The 17,249-nt window shown below is 40.5% G+C and overlaps 1 protein-coding gene across 1 annotated transcript in view; it reads left to right on the forward strand.

Moving 5' to 3' along the window:
* Window positions 1-571: 571 nt before the first annotated feature.
* Window positions 572-17,249, forward strand: part of CELF2 (CUGBP Elav-like family member 2) — a 405,408-nt gene continuing 388,730 nt past the window's right edge. The window contains exon 1 of the mRNA XM_030322970.1: window positions 572-595. The gene's annotated coding sequence lies outside the window, so the exon portion shown is untranslated. The remainder of the gene's footprint in view (window positions 596-17,249) is intronic.

Here is a 17,249-nt window from a genome sequence, read left to right on the forward strand (position 1 = left end):
TTTGTGCCCCTTGAATTATCATAGCATGTGCCTTCAAAAATCCCACCTGGTAGGACAGTATAATGAAGAAATAAGAAACGGCAATTTGCTACTAAAAGAATTGGATTTTGTGCTGTACGTGTTCTTTCATAAACCTCAGGTGACAGAGATCATCAACACAAAGACACATTCTCACAGGAATTTGTTCCTAAATGATTCTTGGAAAAAGAATGCAAGTGCTTTATTTAGCTGGAAAATATCTAAAAGGTGGTTTGGGATTTTTTTTTCCTTCCCATTTTCTTTCTGTATGTTGTATATTTTCAAATTGTAATGTTTTAAACAGAAAGTAGCGGTATATTTTTGCATGTGTGTAAAATCACTTTGAAAGTAACCATTGAAATGTTTATGGGAATTAATCAGAAATGTCATTAGTGCTTCTACTGTATACTGCATATACTGTATCTTCTTCACATGTATGATCTTATAATGCCTTGGTGCATTATGTTGTGGTTTTATTAAACACATTTTTTATGATTTACCAAAAGAAGCTAATTATGTGTATCTTCTTTTTCTCCTCCAGAGAGACAACCACAGAGTTAGCGGGAAATCTACCAAGGTGAGCAGGCTGGCTTTGCTTATTCTGTGCATGATTTCTGATGCCCCTCACAAGAAGTGCTGGATCTTCTTGGAGAGGCCTTTGTAATTTTCTCTTCCTTGCAGCAGATTTTAAGACCTCATATTTCACGATGTAAATGCCAGAAATTGTGCATGAGTCACATAGAAGAGGTGTAACCAAGAAGTAATGAGAGAAATGTCCGTATATGACTTAGAGAAATCATTCTCATTGTTTTAAAGTTACATCATGCATTTGGAGATGTATTTATGAGATATATTCTCTGCAGAAATCATAAACATGTTGTTTCTTTTATTATATTTGTGGGCATTAGTGCAATGAGTTGTGGTTTTCTCCACTATACCTCCTATCATCCTTACATTCAAGGATTTATAGATTTATAAAAGAATTCTGAGCCTTCATTCAAGAACTTACATCATAGTTTTGATGATTATATAAATACTTTTATATTTCTTATTGTCATTGAAATAAGTACTTAGTAATATTATCTCACTAGGAAAAGAAATCGGTATGTAAGTTGATCGATGTGTATTATATATTTTTTTATATCGTATGTTACTATACGAAATAAGATATGATTAACAGGATGCATGTTATAGACAACTAGCTATCAAAAATGGTTAACGTGGGGCGCCTGGGTGGCGCAGTCGGTTAAGCGTCCGACTTCAGCCAGGTCACGATCTCGCGGTCCGTGAGTTCGAGCCCCGCGTTGGGCTCTGGGCTGATGGCTCAGAGCCTGGAGCCTGTTTCCGATTCTGTGTCTCCCTCTCTCTCTGCCCCTCCCCCGTTCATGCTCTGTCTCTCTCTGTCCCAAAAATAAATAAACGTTGAAAAAAAAATTAAAAAAAAAATGGTTAACGCTATTTATTAGCAGAACAAAACAGGAGTGACAGTATTTTAAGAGATCTTTTACTGGGTATTATATGCAGCACATAGCATCTCGCCTTAGTCTTTGAAGGTGCTCAAAAACCACTTGTGAATGAGTGAATAGGGCATAGGGTATTGCTTGGGAACTATTGGAAATGCAAACATGAGAATCTCAAGAACAAGGAAGAGAAGAGCCAGCAGAATGTGATAATGAACAGCACCAGGGAATAGGGAAAAAGTACATATCGTCACCATCTGTCACAGGAGATAAGCACATTTGGTTGCTTTTTTTATGTAAAGTAAATCTTTGCTTATGGGATCACGATTAATATTGCCAAAAAAAAAAAAACTGTTTACTGTGATCCAAATATTTAAATTACTATATGTCTTAATTCTTTGGATATCGTCCCAAAGAAACTTTTCAACTCCATGCCGGTTGACTGGGTTAAACGCGGACATGTGTGCTGGTGTGTATCCCCACTGAGTTTGTCTGTCATTGTGCTTTCGCTCTGGGGAAAGTCTGCTATGAAGACCTAAGCATTCGTCATTTTCAGAGAGCGAGGGAGAGAGTTGTGTATCTGCCCATGTTTGTGGTGAGGAAGTTAATCCCAAAATAATGGAATGCAGAATGACTTCCAAACTTTTCTAGAACGGCTAAGGAGCAGACCACCCTCGTATTGTCAGACGAAACCCACACGGAGCTATAATCACGCAGATAAAAATTACTCCGATGTCTGAGAGATGTGGTGCGCACCTTGAATTCTGTTCAGTAGCGTTATGTTGTGATTACTAAGAGGCAATGCCCATGTTCCCTGCGAATGATCTTCTCTTGTTCTGTTGTAGCTGGTTTATTACTCAAGGGAGAATCTGGTCTTTTCGGGAGTTTGGTAGGAGTATTTTGGTAATGAGCCTACTTATTATTTTTTTTTCATGAATGTTTGCTATCCTAATGGCGCATCCTGTTGAAAATAAACATGACAACAATCTCATCCTGACTGCAATTTACAGCCACTGTAATGCACGACAATTAGGGCGTGAGAAATAATACGTCAGTCCTTTCTCAATTATGCTTCTTCTAATGTAGTCTCAGGTATTTTTTTTTACTTTCTCCGGGGCGGTTTGGGACATACCCACTGACAATTATCTCTCTTCCTCACATTACTATGAAATAATGCTAATAATGTTGGTGACGAATCCTTCTCTTGGTGGCAGACCCTTTCTTTTGCTAGCATTTGTTTGTTTGTACAGTCTCGTAGAAGTCCATCAGTTGAACAGCGTTCAGCCCTTTTACGGATTTCTTCAGCCTGTCACCAGCAAAGTGCAAATGAGCCCCGGAAAACCTTGGTGCTATTTAGAACAAGGCACCTGTAGTTATTTTGTTTGTTTGTCGGCTAATGATTAGTGGAACATGACACTTTGTGGGGTTTTTTTTAATCCGGTTAGTCATAAAAATATGCTTATGCTGTGACATCAAGGAAAAAATGGAAAATTCAGGCAACTGCTAAGTAGTGATATGTGGCTGGGAAGGAAGACAGTGGCATTTGAAAGCAGTTTTATGGTTTGGTTTTCACTGGCTTTTGACGGTCTTGAAATTTTCTGAAAGGCCATTTACAAATATTACACAGGGGTGGAGTATTTCAACTTTAATTGTCTTAAATCGCATTAATTTAAAGTGGCTATGGGGCGCCTGGGTGGCTCAGTTGGTGAAGCGTCCGACTTCAGCTCAGGTCACGATCTCGCGGTCCGCGAGTTCGAGCCCCGCGTCGGGCTCTGTGCTGATGGCTCAGAGCCTGGATCCTGCTTCCAATTCTGTGTTTCCCTCTCTCTCTGCCCCTCCCCCGTTCATGCTGTGTCTCTCTCTGTTTCAAAAATAAATAAACGGGGGCGCCTGGGTGGCACAGTCGGTTAAGCGTCCGACTTCAGCCAGGTCACGATCTCGCGGTCCGTGAGTTTGAGCCCCGCGTCGGGCTCTGGGCTGATGGCTCAGGGCCTGGAGCCTGTTTCCAATTCTGTGTCTCCCTCTCTCTGCCCCTCCCCCGTTCATGCTTTGTCTCTCTCTGTCCCAAAAATAAATAAACATTGAAAAAAAAAATAAATAAATAAATAAATAAATAAATAAACGTTAAAAAAAATTAAAAAAAAATAATAAAGTGGCTAGCCACTGGGTGATAATATTCTGTGAAAACGTGCAACTCACGCAGCAGTGGTCTGTGTCTTGGTAGGTTAAAAATGCTTTGAAGTTGAAATAAGATACGTGCACAAGGCCATTGAGCAGACACCAGGTTTGTTTTTCGTTACTAATGATAACCTAAATGTGTTTTTGAATTCTTGCCATTGCTGAAATTAAAGCCTGGTAATCTGTCACAAGAAAAAATTAGATTATATGAGCAACATGCACGAAGCATTGTAATTATATTGTAAATATTAAAACCAATGATCTTGTTGGGATTAAAACAAATATTTAAACTGGCTACACGTACTCCTTATGTTGCCCTCTTTGTCTTGAAGTGTCCTGGAAATGGAATGTATGGTTCTATCTCTTGAACTGTGAAAATGATCATTTTCAATATCACAGGTGACTCCCTGCTTGTATTTTGCGGTAGCAAAGGACGACGTAGCAATGTGAACAATTGGTGTTCTTTTTTTTCCGTTACAAGCCCGTCTTTCAAGATATATTTTTAATGGTGAAGGGTGTTTAGTTTAGGTAGATGTGTTTTAATTAAATTGTGGTAAAACCACAACTCTTCAGATGGAAAGGAGGCACTCAATTAGTTACGGTAAGCTGGGGTTTTAATCTAAATGATGCTTATACAGAGATAGCACTTTATTTTGTATAGCGGAGTAAAGGTATAAAGAAGGTTTATATTAACAGAGGTTTCAGCATAATCATGTACTATTAGTGCCTATTTTTGAATAAGTGAGAGCATTTTCATTCTTTGCTAACAGAGTTCCCTTTCCTAATGTAAACTAAATAGTATGGAAAATAAAGGGATTTAATAGACCTTAGTAGAAGTAGCAGAAGTGCCACAGTAGAGATTCACGAGCTGGTTCTTTTTTTTTTTTTTTTTTTTTCAACATTTATTTATTTTTGGGACAGAGAGAGACAGAGCATGAACGGGGGAGGGGCAGAGAGAGAGGGAGACACAGAATCGGAAACAGGCTCCAGGCTCCAAGCCATCAGCCCAGAGCCCGACGCGGGGCTCGAACTCACGGACCGCGAGATCGTGACCTGGCTGAAGTCGGACGCTTAACCAACTGCGCCACCCAGGCGCCCCTCACGAGCTGGTTCTTAAGGCACAGCACCCAGAGGTCAGGATGCTCTTTGGGGAACATGAAGTATGGGTAAATGAAGCTTAAGATAATTAAGCATATAGCTCAGATGCCATGTTTTACGAGATTTTAGCCATTGGAGACAGGGGCCAAAGGTTCATGTAATGAAAGAAAAACTTGGACTTTTTTCTTGTCTTTTAATCCAACAACTTGCTCTTTTTTTCTATGCCTTCTTTGAAGGGATTAGGGAACGTAAGTATTAAATATATTGTACCAGAGCCTCTGATTCCTAGAACACCAGCATACCCTGTAGGATTATTATTTGAGATCCTGTACCAGGAAGATAGAACTGCTTGTTTATGTGACTGTCAGAGATAAAAGTCATCGTACTGCAGTTTCACAGATGGAATTTTGGTCTTCAGTTATTGATGTTTGTTATTTGGAATTTGAACTGAATGGATTCCATGTGGTGGAAGAGCAAGACTAAACTTTCTGATTGGCCATATTTCTCAGTCATGGGCGTTGGGTTTTAAATGAGATAGATGTCTGGTGCATTGTGGAGGGCTTTGGTACATAAAAGAATCTCATATTCCTTGTTGTCTTCATTATGAAATGCTATCTCCTTTAGAAATTAGGAAGTAAAAATGTTGGTGACATCAAAAGCAAAGGCAACAACAGCAAAATTAGCAAGTGGGATCATATATCAAATGCAGAAGCTTCTGCACAGCAAAGGGAACTATCAACAAAATGAAAAGGCAGCCTTTTCATGGAACAGAGCAAATATTTGCAAGTCATATATCTAATAAGGGCTTAATATCTAACATATATAAAGAACTCACAAAAACCAATAACAAAAACACAATCCAATTAAAATATGGGCGGAGGACCCGAATAAGCACTCTTCCAAAGTAGACATACAGATGGCCAACATGTACATGAAAAGGTGCTCAACATCACTAATCATCAGAGAAATGCAAATCAAAACCACAGTGAGGGGCATCTGGGTGGCTCAGTCAGTTAAGCGTCTAACTCTTGATCTTGGCTCAGGTCATGATCTCACAGTTTGTGAGATCAAGCCTCACGTCGGGCTCTGTGCTGACAACATGGAGCCTGCTTGGGATGCTCTCTCTCTCTCTCTCTCTCTCTCTCTCTGTCTCCCCTTCCCCCACTCATGCATGCTTTCTCTCTGTCACCCTCTCTCAAAATAAATAAATAAACATTAAAAAAAACCCACAGTGAGCTATCATCTCACACCTGTTTGAATGGCTATCATCATAAAGACCAGGGATAACAAATGTTGGTAAGCATGTGGAGAAAAGAGAGCCCTACTGCTGGTAGGGATATAAATTGATGTAGCCATTATGGAAAATGGTATGGAGTTTCCCCTGAAAATTAAAAATAGAACTACCATGTGATTCAGCAATCTTATTTCTGGTTATATATCTAAAGGAAATGAAGAAAGGATCTCAAAGAGATATCTGCACCCCTATGTTCAGTGTGGCTTTATTCAAAATAGGCAAGATATGGAAACAACCTAAATGTCAATAGATGAATGGATAAAGAATATGTGTATGTACACACACACACACACACACACACACACACACACACTAGAATATTATTCAGTCATGAGAAAGAAGCAGTTTGCCATCTACAACATGAATGGATATGGAGGGCATCAGGTTAAATGAAATAGGCCAGACAGAAAAAGACAAATAAGCCAGACAGAAAAAGAGTCCCTGATACGTGGACTCTAAAAAAAGTCAAATTCATAGAAACAGAGAGTAGAAAATTATTTTCCAGGGGCTAGGTAGTAAGGGAAATAGGAAAAAAAAATGTTGGTATTTTCAGGCCAAACTCTTACTAAGTAGTCTAGAACGGTGAACATTTCCTGCCTCCCAACTTTCCTGGGACCCAAGTCTTGTGCAGTTCAATATTTACATAAAGCTATCATCTGTTTATGAATTCAACAAAGACATACCAAGTACTATATACCGAGGAAAGTTGTAGGCTCTGTGATGGAAAACAGGCAGAACATTTTCTCTTTCCCTGAGTAGCTTAGTCTGGTTTAGCAGGCACAGATCATCACAGTGCTGGGTGGAAAGTGTTTAATGCCATAAGCCAGAAAGACATCTAAACAAACAAAAGGCACTAAGGGATTTCAGCAACAAGATGGGCCCCTGCTGATTAGAGGAAGCAAGGACAACATCATGAATCAACGTCTGAGCATGACTTGAGAAGATGGTTCGGGATGGAGTATGTGTCAGTGAAGAGGGCTGTGCACCCCACACAGAGGAAAAGTCATCACAGAGGCCCAGGGATGGTATGCAGGGAACAGGAAGTGGTGCCATCTTGTCAGATATTGTACAGAGGTAGGAAAGGGAGTTCTGGGGATGACTGGTTGATGTGGAGGGTTTAGAAACCAGTCTGAGGAGCTGTTATTCTCTTTGATACTGTTCATCCAGAGAATGTTCTATTCTGTTTTTAGGGCAATCTTGGGGGCGCCTGGCTGGCTCAGTCAGTTGAGTGTCCGACTTTGGATCAAGTCATGATCTCACTGTTCATGGGTTCAAGCTCTGCGTCAGGCTTTGTGCTGACAGCTCAGAGCCTGGAGCCTGCTTCGGATTCTGAATCTCCCTCTCCCTCTGCCTCTCCCCTACTCACACTCTGTCTCTCTCTCAGAACATTAATTTTTTTTTTTAAAAAGAGCATCTGGGCAAATTAATAGAATGGATTTGGGGAAAGAAAAGGAGTTAAAGTTCTCTACATAGAACTCCATTATACCCTTAGACCTTACAATTCCCAGAACCCTCCCTTTCAGATTCACTACCTAGCTAACAATAAAAAACAAGCCACACATCTTTGGGACACCTGGGTGGCTCAGTTGGTTGGGTGTCCAACTTTGGCTCAGGTCATGATCTCACAGTTCGTGAATTCAAGCCCTGCATCAGACTCTGTGCTGACAGCTGAGAGCCTGGAGCCTGCTTTGGGTTCTGTGTCTCCCTCTGTCTCTCTGTCCCTCCCCTGCTGTGCTCTCTCTCTCACAAAAATAAACAGTAAAATTTTTTTTTTTTTTAAAATAACAAGCCACACATCTTAGATGCCATTTCTTCTATGAAAGCTTCTTTGCCCTGAAAGGTTTTATGCTCCTTCTGTTAATTCCCAACGCCCTGGGTGCTAAGTCTTATCCTAGCATTTGTGTTACCTGATACTGCAGTTTAATGGAGGACTTCTACACCTTCTCACCAAGTAGAAAACACACTGAGATCCCATTATTATTCATCATTTATCTTCAATGCCTAACAGTGCCTGCAACTTGGTAGGCCCAGAATAAATGTTTACATCACTCTTTGACCATCTGAGTGAATAGATGTTTGAATGAATGCATAAAACTTTGAATTGGAAAGTGTTTTAGTCAGCTCTGGCTGCTATAGCAGAACTCCATACCATGGCTCGAACAACATTTATTTTTCAAAGCTCTGGCAGCTGGGAGGTCCAAGATCAAGGTGCTGGCCGGTTCAGTACTTAGTGCCTGGGTGAGGACCTGATTCCTCGTAGGCAAACACCTGCCTTTTTGCCATATCCTCTTATGGCTGGGAGTTGGGGGAGGTAGAAAGCTCTCTGGTGTCTCTTCTAAGGGCTATAATCCCATCACGCAGACCCCACCCTCATGATCTCATCTAAATGTAATCACCTCCCAAAGGCCTCACCTCCTAATTCCATGACATTAGGGGTCAGGGCTTCAGTATATGGATTTGGGGATGTGGGGGTACAAATTTTCAGTCCCTAGGAGGAAAGGAGGGAGGAAGCACTGCTGAAGCCTACTCCCGGAGAACTAGCGGTAGACCAGATGTTATGATTTCTGCCTCCTCTCACTTCCCACACTGCTCACTGTTTTGTACACTTGGCACCGAGAACCATTCATCTTAATGGCTGGCGAGTTATTAACCTAAATTTGACTGTTTCTAGGCTGTCTGGAGTCGTTGCTCTTGAGTATGTGTTAGCATAGAGGTTAGGAGATTGGGCTTTGGGCTCAGACATGCTTGAATCTTGTATCTGCTGTTTCTTAATTGTGTGACCATGAGCAAGTCAGTTAATATCTGTCTCAGGTTTTCATTTGTCATTTTGGGGAAATTACGATACCTGTTGCAAATTGCTGGTGGGAGAAGATAAACCATATAACGTGTTTGGCTCAGTTTCTGGCACACAGTGAATAATCAATACACGGTAGCTCTTATAGCAGTCCATTCAAAGATGGGTTTATGCTAATTATTTTTACCAACACTTGGACACTGTCCGTCTGTGAGACAAGGCACCTTTAGTTTTGTTAAGAAGCAGCCTAGTGAAATGGTTCGGCACATATACTCCAGCATATGTTCAAATCCCAGTTCAGCCACTTACTAGTTCTGTGACCTTAGATGTCTTCACCTCTGTGTGCCTCATGTTTTCTATCTGTAAAATAGGGGTACTAATAGGAGCAATTGTTCTGAGAATAAAATGAAGTGATATGTGTAAAGTGCTCAACACAGCATTTACTTTATTATTTTATTGTAGAGAAATTCGAGTTACATGCTAGTTGAAATTTGAGGTAGGGAATGAAGGAGTAGCAAGCCAGAGGCCATACAGACCTCTAATTCAAACATTAATTATTCAGTGGCAAGATTTTTTTTTACCTGGTGATGAATGATTATTGATTTACAGCAAAATACCCCAAACAGTAAATAAAAAATTCTCTTAACCTTGCTAGCATGCACGAAAATAGTGATTACCCAAAGTAAGCCAGTATGCAGATACTGGCCATGTAACACGGGCAACTCACTCAGAAACATGATTTTCATTAATTCTCTAGATTACCTAAATCAAAACATTTCATTCTTTATAGATGTATATAAGGGTCTGTGGTGACTGAATTAAATTACACTTGTTTTATAATATAGTGTTCTGATGTGTAACAGACTATCAAAGGAACGATCTTTACAAGGAAAACTTTAGAATATTGTTAAGTTACTCACTGCATGACCTATTTAAACAGCTCAGATTCTTCTTGTTGTAGACTGCGTAATTAAATTTTAAATGGAACATGATAAAGAAATTATACTGGTGATCTCCAGAGATTTTGATACCCTATTTGGCTCTTTGTAAGAGTATAGCAGAGGCATACTTTAAAATTTAATAAAGGCCTGCCCTAATTTTTTTCCTTTTAGATTTTCTTATCTGCTCTGTAATTCAAAGCTATGTGATATTATCCATGTGTTCCCTGAAATAAATGATCAAAATAAAAATTCTTTAAAGCGCATTTATCCCAATTTGAGAATTCCATTATTTGCGCATGAGAGCTTTTGAGTAGTAGTTGAACTCTTTTAAGATACAACCTGCCATTTCCTGAATTTGTCACCATAGAGAATTGGGGCTTCATTCATTCTGTTTGTGGAAGCATTCATACCTTCAGAGCTTCTAGAGCAAAAGGGTAGGAAAATGGTTTCCATTGAAGGTATAATTTTGCAATTAGAATTTCCTTATTTGCTATGTCAGAGTTGCTCTTCTTGGGAAGATTGAAGGGAACACGCACACCCTCACACACACACACGCACACACACACATACAGGCACATACACACAGGCACGCACACACATAGGCACAGCCTGCAGGAAGCAAACCTAGTGCTCCAGCATCCAAAGGGCCATTGTGGCCTCTTGGGTAAATAGTTTTGTTTCATAATCTTCCACTGTTCATTTTCTTTTGTATTCAGAGGGAAGCTGACAAGATAAAATTATGTGTTAAATACAATTTTTCTCATATTTACTTAAAACCACTTTGTTGTAGAAAGCATACACACTGGGAGAAAAAACTGCTCTCACTTCCCTGAAGGGTTTCAGATTTTGCTGTCCACTGAGCTTTGACAAAATGCCAGGTGGGAGAATTTCTATCCCTGTTCAGGGATGGTTTGGTTTTTATACCTTCTCAAACATTTACCTCCACTGATGTTTGGAATTTTCAAGCTACCGATATTCTATAAATCAATAAAATTCATTTTTATTCATACACATAGTTTTAAACCTCATAAACCTTTCTTTTCAGATTCGGTTTTTGAATGTTTCTGTTATGTATTTCCCTTTTTCCTTCTTTCTGGCAAAAATACAGATTTCCTTTTGGGCCCAAACCACTCAAGCATCCTATGTTGTTTTCATTTTTCAAATAAGCAATATTAAACTCACATAACACTATATAAAACCAAACTGAGGCAGTGACACAAGCCAACAGAGAAAATAAATTCACCCTTTAGCCTGACTATTCATCCTTAAACCTCTGCTTGTCATGCTTTTCTGGGGGGAGAGAGGATGTAACTTTAGGGAGTCATGCTGAGCTACATAAAAGATTCTAAAGAGAAATCTATATTGGGACCATGAGTATCCAGTGAATAAGTGGAAACTACCATTATAATATGATATTTGAGACCCTTCTTCATCCAGATTCAGACCAATGGAACTAGTATTTACAAGAGTGATGTCTGGTGGTTCATAATTCATTATAGTCACTGAGTTCCCCTTCTAAAGTAACATCATTCCCAAATGAAGCTTTCGGAGAAACAGGTTTCTGTGGTTAGTTCACAGTTAAAAAAATATGTGATGAGTAAGGAAGACGATTATGGACATAACAAATAGTGTAATTTTTAAATGACTCCATTGGTATTAGCAATATCATTACGACTAGCTGCGTCATTGACTACCCATATGAGCAAGTAAATATATAAAGCTCTACAGAGGTTACAAGGTACCATGATCCCTGCCTTTGAGAACCAAAAGACTGTAAAGGTGAAAACAAGAATTATAATAGGAGAAGGCATGCTCTTCCTTAGTTCCCAGCGCCTCTCACAGAGTCTGTCACATGAGAAGTTGGGAATATGTTTATGGAATGCATTGAGTATTATGTAAATTGACCAAATATATATGTTCAGAAGAGAGAAAGAACATATTTTATATGACAATTAGAAAAGCATCACGATGGAGGATGTGGATCTTTTGGGAAAAGCAACAGCAGTCACAAAGCAAAGAGCAAGAAATAGGGAATGTTCTGAAATGGAGATTCAGCCAGCTGGTTTCAACCAGATGGTTTGTCGAGAAAATAGTAAAATAGGGGATTAGAAAAGTAGGTAGAAGCTAGCCTGCAAGCTTTAAAATGGTAGAAAGAGTTTTCCTTTGGTTTGCTTTGCTTTTAGTAAGCTGTTGGAGGCATTTGAGCAGGATGAATGTATGATTCAGAGAGTGTGTTAGGAAGGTAACCTGAATGTGTCCTGCAAAATGAACCCCAATGGGAAGAGCTCCACCAGCCCACAAACTACCTGAGCACTAGCTTGCTCCCCTTTTTATCCTCCAGCACCTAGCACAGTGCCTACAGCACATAGTGGGTGCTGAAATATGCACCAAAGGAATTAATGAGTAAATGGAAGATGAACTTTCTAAATAGCTCACATGAGGATAATAAATGCATGAACTAGACTGGGCTCTGTAGGAAGAAAAAAGCAGTGGTTGATTGCAGAAAATACTGGGAAGAACGAGTCAATAGTACTTTCTTAGACCTGAGTGACAAAGGAGAGAGAGCAAACGACTGTCAAGTTTCCAGTTTGGGAATGTCATGTCCCACAATGTTTTTGTCCCACAAAAACCAGGGAGGTCTGGAGGAAGGGTTTGCTGGAGAATGTGGTGCTACAAAGAGGGATGTTTGATACTGAGTTTGGGATCAAGCCAGATATCTAGATGAACGTTCCCTGTGGTCTTGAGAGTTCTTTGCACAGAAGTCTTGTAGTCATTTCGAACACGCACACGGATTCTGTGGCTGCATAGTAGCATCCTTTGCCAAGTTAGTGAGATGCAAGTTTGATAGGAAGTCCTCAAGGACAAACAATGTTGAAGCAGAGATAAGTGTAATACATAACTGGTTTCTAATTCATTCTGGCAATTTCCCAGGGGAATAAAGCAAAGAATTCTCTGGGGTGACTTACACATTCGACTGTGCTTTCCTTTTAAACACCCACCTCAATTGCCATCTTGTTCCTAACATTCACTATGAAACTTTGGTGCTTAACGCTGTTCAGAGGGTTCTGTTGGCCACAGAGTCATGTATGCAGCCTGCTCTCATTTGGCCTTGGCCTGGTGCTGCTTGGCTAATTCCATCATGACTGGAGTTTTATCTTTTCTGGGTTCTTGCCTGAAGCTCTGGCAGCTGACAGCGTTCAGTTGAGAAAGTTCGATCCAAGTTCAACTTTCACGATGCAAGAGTTTCTCTCCTTAATATCACGGTGAATTGAAACCCAAAAGGAGTGCAACATTTTAGCTGTTTCTTTTGTAACCTAACTATAGTATTGCCTAAATATTATAAATTAAGCTTTCCTATAGAAGAGCAGAGATTAGTTTGGGAATGCTTTGGGCGAACTTTAGGTATATAGTTAAGGGAAATCGATCACAAAAGAGGCCCCCTGGTAGCTTACAGCCCAGTGGTTGTTGAACCTTGTAGATTCAATGCGTGTCCATTCAGACATTGTACAGGGATGCTTCTGCAGATGAAAACACTGTGCTCCTGTTGTAGCTAGGAGGTGGTCCCCCCCTTATCCGTGGTTTCACTTTCCATGGTTTCAGGTACTCACAGCCAGTCACATCCAGAAGCAGATGATCTTCCTTTTGACATATGGTCAGAAGGTCACTAGTAGCCCCACACTGTCACAACGCCTACATCATTCGCGTCACCTCATCTCATCATATAGGTATTTTATCATCTCGCATCATCACAAACAAGTAAGGGTGAGTACAGCACAGAAGTCATTCATTTACCTTTCATTATGGTATCTTGTTATAATTGTTCTATTTTATTGTTAGCTATTGTTGTTCATCTCTGATGCCTGATTTATGAATTAAACTTTATCGTAGAAAAAAACACAGCATCTGTAGGGTTCAGTACTGTTCAAGGTTCAAGGCTTCAGGCATCCACTGAGGGTCTTGTAATGTGTCTCCCGTGGGTAAGGGGAGACAGCTGCATTACGTTAGAATCGGGAAGTGAGGCCGCACCAAAGAACCATGGTCTGGAGCACAAGAAGAAGAGAGGTCACCATGATTTCTCAGCCCAGTGACTACAAACGGCCCTTACATATTTCTCTGTTCTCTCTTCCTCTCTGCCTCTGGCTGGCTTCTGTCCCTTCTCTGATATACGTGTGTAGTGTAGTTGACTTTCAGAAAGTAGAAGGAAGCAAAAAGAGCTTTAGAAGGGGCGCCTGGGTGGCGCAGTCGGTTAAGCGTCCGACTTCAGCCAGGTCACGATCTCGCGGTCCGGGAGTTCGAGCCCCGCGTCAGGCTCTGGGCTGATGGCTCAGAGCCTGGAGCCTGTTTCCGATTCTGTGTCTCCCTCTCTCTCTGCCCCTCCCCCGTTCATGCTCTGTCTCTCTCTGTCCCAAGAATAAATAAAACGTTGGAAAAGAAAAAAAAAATTAAAAAAAAAAAAAAGAGCTTTAGAAGGACCAAGGATAAGGAAATGGTTACTCTCACTCAATACAAAAATTCTCCAAAAATAAATGTTTTCCCTTAAAAAGTTACTCTCTGTGAAACAATAGTCCTATTCTAATACAAAAATCGCCCGAAATCACAAAGTAATCTGTACAAGAATTGTGAAAATATCCTTGTGTTATGTGAATGTTCTGCCCCCACTATACACCCCAGCCTGTTACTTTTTTGTATGTTGAATGATAGAACTTTAGAACTAAATGGAGCTTATTTTGTGTCATCTCCTTGTTTTTACAAGTGACCAGACTGAGTGTCAGAGAGTCAAAAGGACGTCCTCATGACAACACAATTTGGGCTCACTGGACAAGCCAGTACTTGCTTGCTGTGGATGGAGTCCAGCAATCATTTCAAGCTTGTTTGGGGGGCCACAGACCTAGAAACCCCTTCAACTACTTTCTGGCTGTCTGTACCTCACCCCACCCCCCAACACTTCTCTGGTAACTTCCAGATCCCTGGCCCTGGGGACAAAAGCTTCATTTTCAGTATCTGTTTATACCATGTTATATCATGTTGTACAACAGTGCCTCTCCAATTGTCCTGTGCCTGTAAATCACCAGAGGGTTTTGCTTAAATGCGTATTCTGATGCAGTTGGTCCATAGTGAGACGTGACCTTCTGCATTTCCAAAGCTCTAAGGATTCCAGTCCTTGGACCACTTGGTGAGTGGTCACTTACCAACTTCTGGTCCATGCCTTCAGGACTTGATGCTCTTATTCATATTATTCTACCTTATCTGTGGTTGGCTTGTCACTATTTACTTTTTAAGAAGCAAACAGTACAACAGTACTACAAGTACCATATCATGGTAAATAGTACAAAGCACTTCGGAAACTAGCACTGCAGGAGGAATTTCTTTCCAGACTCCGAGTAACTATAAAACCACTGTAGAAGCCTGTGGATTGAAAAGAACTAAATAAAGGCAGTGTTCTATTATCAAGCCCATATGAGTTTAAGATACAATATCAATCAAGATCTGACTTTCAATTCTGAGTTTATGACAAGTAGCTATCATTGCAGGAGAGACCAGAAGTTTGGCCATGAGAAAGTTTTTATTTTGCAAATACGAAGTCTTATTTATGTCAAGTAATTGAGTTCCCAAGATATTATTCTCATTCTGTACAGTGACTGTAGACCATATAAGTCTAGGTAGTATGACAGTGTGAATAGATATATTCATATTCACATTCAGGAATCAGCTTCAACACCGTCGTCAATTCACGGGCTGTGGAGCTGATTTCTGGAAACTGACATTTATTGACTGTGCAGATGTTAAAATCGTCTTTGTTTTATTTATTCCATATGAAGCTGCAAAGTATTATAGGAGCAGTATTGCTTCTCTCTTTCTACCTCTATTCCTATTCATCCTGTCCCTGTTACTGAAGTAAACTGAGGTGTCTCGGATAGCAATCTCATTTGGAATGACTCAAGAGGGATAGAGAGGGAGACAGGTAACACTGAATATTCAGAATTCAATAATGGAAAATAATCATGTTAGTGGAAAGCCAGCTGTTTTTCATTTTCTAATAGGCATGTGATGTTGATGAAAAACAGCATTCGAGTAAAGTTTACCAAGAAGAATCGGTTTGATTCAGGGTCTTATACTATTTTGCAGAATAGGAAATGTTATTTAGCTTTAACAAAAAGCTAAGCAGTACAGCCAGTCCAAAGACCCAAATGCCAAAGGATCATCTTTAAATGTGAAGAATGGAAAATGCAAGTGTCTTCTATTTAAGGCATCGCATGATAATTCTTTCAGAGAATATGCCTGTGTTTTCTATGTCCTTCAAATTTCATTTGAATGAATACTTTATGGGTTTGCCTGACACTTCGGGATATGTTAAAAATACCATCGCAAACATACCAGGCAGCTTAGGTTTAGAAGATTCTCAATTTGAAATTTTTTTTTTAGCATTCTGCTGTTTTCCTACTCGGAAAAAAAAATGGAGTTTTGCAACAATTCAGTTACTTTTCTGTGTCTCCCCAGCAAGTTTGTAAGTTCAGTGGGTTTCCCCCAAAGCTAATCCTGAATCAAAGACTGGAGTCAAAGGACATGAGGGAGTGCGGAAGTGATGGAGGAAGAGAGGACAGCCCATGAACAGATGCTCATGAGGGTTACTTCTTGGACCACAGGGCCCCAAGCACAGGGGACACCTGTGGGACACTGTCCCACTGAGGGGTAAGCCAGATGGGGTATTTTCCACAATGGCTTGTCCGTCAGTGGTTGATGGCACCCTGGGAGCATTCATTCTTGGGCACTTCACCTTCCCCAGGCTCAGGCCAAGCACTCCAAAGGCCAGAAAAAAAGGCTCTTTCACTCCCTCAAACCAAAAGAGGCAGGAATTCACAGGCTTCTAGGGAAGGATCTGCAGGACACCCTCAGGGCAAACGAGGAGCATTAAAGCAGGTTTGGACAGTACCTGTCTCATCAGCGTGTCACCATTCCGTTCCCAGCACTTGTCCTAGTGCCTGGAACCTGGCAGGTCCTTAGTAAATATTTATTCAGTGAGTGAAGGAAATAAGGAAGGGGAGGAGGAGAGGGAAAAAAATGCATGACAGGTAGAATTGGAAAAACTGGCATTGACCACACGTTAGCCAACAATATGGATACATGGAAGACTAGAGAGCGCCTTTTTTTTATTTATTAATATGAAATTTATTGTCAAATTGGTTTCCATACAACACCCAGTGCTCATCCCAACAGGTGCCCTCCTCAATGCCCATCACCCACTTTCCCCTCCCTCCCACCCCCCATCAACCCTCAGTTTAGGGCTTTTTTAAATGGTACTTTACTTCTGACTTAGGTCCCCAAGCTAATATCTAAATTTTATGCCTGTCAGATTTATTATGCATGTGGAAACGGGCAAAGGAAAGATAGGGTAAGCATGAGAGCAGAGAGCTCTGGGTATCAACCACCTCAACTCTAAGGGACCCGCACTAGGGGACTTACTCTTT

Source organism: Lynx canadensis, chromosome B4, assembly GCF_007474595.2.
Source record: "Lynx canadensis isolate LIC74 chromosome B4, mLynCan4.pri.v2, whole genome shotgun sequence".
Classification (NCBI taxonomy): Eukaryota; Metazoa; Chordata; class Mammalia; order Carnivora; family Felidae; genus Lynx; species Lynx canadensis.